The sequence below is a fragment of the Lynx canadensis genome, chromosome X (assembly GCF_007474595.2).
Source record: "Lynx canadensis isolate LIC74 chromosome X, mLynCan4.pri.v2, whole genome shotgun sequence".
Lineage (NCBI taxonomy): Eukaryota > Metazoa > Chordata > Mammalia > Carnivora > Felidae > Lynx > Lynx canadensis.
Window position 1 is genome coordinate 106,434,306 of NC_044321.2, and position 3,364 is coordinate 106,437,669.

The following is a 3,364-nucleotide window of genomic DNA, read 5'->3' on the forward strand; positions in this document are numbered from 1 at the left end:
TCCATAAGTTTTATTTAAATATCCATCACAACAGTTACAGGTATTTACACACACACACACACACACACACACACACACACTTCCCTCTCTCCTCGCCCCTCTTCTCCCCATCACTGCTTCCCTCAGACTTTTCTTTTAAATTTCAATTTTCCACATTTCTAGGATGGTGCTATTTCTGGATGGTGTCTTTATGTGGATAGCAATCGGGAAAGTTTCCCTGTCCCTCTTTCTACCCTCTCTCCCTTTGAGTTTCTTTTTGTAAACATGTGCCTCTTTCTGGGCCCTACTGTTTCCTCTATGATGCGTCCCAGTTAGAAAATATATATACCACTTGCCTCTTTGGGATTCTGCGCTCCTGGCTGAGAGAAAGGCCCAGCTTTAGAAGCAGGTATTTATCGGGGCGCCTGGGTGGCGCAGTCGGTTAAGCGTCCGACTTCAGCCAGGTCACGGTCTCGCGCTCCGTGAGTTCGAGCCCCGCGTCGGGCTCTGGGCTGATGGCTCGGAGCCTGGAGCCTGTTTCCGATTCTGTGTCTCCCTCTCTCTCTGCCCCTCCCCCGTTCATGCTCTGTCTCTCTCTGTCCCAAAAATAAATAAACGTTGAAAAAGAAAAAAATTTAAAAAAAAAAAAAGAAGCAGGTATTTATCATCTGACTCAAGGTTCTCATAAAAGGAACTAGAGGTGAGTGTATGTATGGAGTGGTGCCTCTTTGTTGCTTAAAATCGACATTAAGAAAACACATCTGGGGTGCCTGAGTGACTCAGTCAGTTAAGCGTCCAACTTCGGCTCAGGTCATGGTCTCATGATTCATGGGTTCGAGCCCGGCATCGGGCTCTGTGCTGAGGATTCGCTCTCTCCCTTTCTCTCTGCCCCTCCCCAACTCATGTGCATGTGCCCTCTCTCTTTCTCTCTCTCAAAATAAATAAACTTAAAAAAGAGAAAACACATTACTTGTCTTCACCCCTACTTGCATTTGAAAAAAAAAAAAAAGAAACTCTTTGCATCAAAAGCAAATATTTGTGGAGTGCCTATTATAGGCCAAGCGTTGCACCAGGCAGGTGCTGGGAATGAAAAGACAATGAAGTACTCATAGTCTGGGAGGATGGGCAACAGCACAGACTAATGTCAGTGTTGAGTACTGGGGAAGCAGAAGAGGGAGAAAAGAGGGCTCCCAGTTCAATTTGAATTTTAGATAAACCATGATCACACGGGAAATACTTATACAAAGAAATTATTCTTTGTTTACCTGAAGTTCCAATTTAGGTGGACATCTTTTATCTGAGAACCCTACGCCTGAAGTGAATTTTGTCACAGGCAGGAAAGGTAGGAGTATGAAGGGGGTCGATGGCAGAGGTAAAGCTAGAAAGGCAGGCATTGTCTGTGCTTTGCGGATCCTGCTAACGAGTTTGGGCTTTATTCTAAGGGCAATGAGGAGCCGTGGAAGCATTTTCAGCCGGGGCGTGATGTGGTCAGCTTTGTATTTTCAATAGGTACCTTTGGAGTAGTGTACATGATGGATCAGGGGAATCAGTTAGGAAGCTGTTGGAATAAGGTGACACGGGATTATAATGTGGTGGGAACAGATGGAACTGCGGAAGCCCCAACCCAGAGAGCACGCGAGGGAAGAGACGCTGTAAAACAGCGTGTCTTGGGCGCCTGGGTGGCTCAGTCAGTTAAGTATGCAATTCTTGATTTCGGCTCAGGTCATGATCTCATGGTTGGTGGGAGTGAGCCCTGCATCGGGCTCTGTGCTGACTGACAGTGTGGAGCCTGCTTGGGATTCTCTCTCTCTCCCTCTGTCTCTGCCCCTCCCCTGGCTCTTGCGCACGCGCGCTCTCTTTCTCTGTCTCTCTCTCTCTCAAAATAAACACACTTAAAAATAAAAGCATTTCTGAGAGTGTTGACTGAAATCTGCCTGCATCAGAACCACCTGTGGAATTTGTTTAAAATACAAGCTGCTGCTCCCGCCCCCCCCAACCCGGGAATGAGGCCCAGGAATCTGCATTTGAACAAGTGATCCTGACACACACTGAAATTTAAGCACCACACTAACTAGGTGGTGAAATCCGGGTGGAGGGAAAATTCCATACATACTAGGCACTCAAATACGAAATGAAACAAATGGACAGTGTCTGTGACATTGGATAAAACTGAAACAGCTTCGGGTAGAAGGTAAATGGCAGTGCAGACTGACATAAGGACCAAGGTCAGCCTGCCCTAAAATGGGCACTTAGGCATTAGGATTATTTTGACTTAAAAGCAATCAAAACCCAGTCAATTCAGGAAATGCTTTTTACCTCCCCCTCAACTGGCTAAATTTACACTGGAAAGGAAGAGCCTGTACCAGGAAGAGAGCTATCACCTGAGATAACTCCGTTATAACATGAACTAGGTGTGGCAGACAGGGAGGAACTTCGCTAGGCCTTTTGATCAAAGTCCTCTATGTCCCATTGTGTCTGAGTGGCCCAGCAAACATTTGTTTACCAAACATTTACTTTTTCTTCCTCCTGTGAAGTGCATTCCTTCCCTCTGAGGTCCCACACCCTGCCCCCTTCTCCTTAGTTCTGGAGGACACATTTACCTCATTTCACCTGTCTTTGGAATTTCCATGCCTGTGTGGATTCCCCATACGTATGAGATTAAATTTGAATTTCTCTTGTTCATCTGTCTCCTGTCCATTTGATTCTTAGTCTGGCTAGAAGGACCTTGAAGGGCAGAGGAAATTTTTCCTTCCCCGAGAACATGAAGGATGCTCAAAGATTTGCAGTGCTGGAGTCCGAGCCAGTCCACAGAGTGCTGTAATTACCAGCATAGATCCAGGAGCATGAGTTTTTTCCTCTTGGGCAAAATTAAAACGATTTTTTTAATTGCTAAATTCACTGGATATACAAAGGATTAAAATAATACATCGAAGCCCTTTTCTCCCTTATATTTGGTGAGGAATAGTGTGGTGTTGCTGAAATATTTTCAAGCTGTCACTGGGAATTACATCCCTTAAGTGATTTTCCATACTTACTTTTTACTTGCTTTGTAATGGGCTTCAGTATCTCCAACCAGACCTGTGATAACATTAATGAAAAAGTTGGTAGAACATGGCATTGAGTGCAGCTTTTTTTTTTTTTTTTTGGTAATGGACAAAAGTCAACACGAAATAAACAAATACCAAGACTACTGAGATCCCTTCTAACCACAGTTAGAAACAGTGGTGTCAGAGATGACGTACCTCGACCATACTCAATCAGCCCCCTCGTATTTACCCAATGACAGTGAACACTGTTGATCTATAAACTCTTCGTTGTTGACATTTGAATCACTGCTCCCCTGCCTAAGTAGGATGACAAAGGTGTCACATACAAGGCTCGTTAG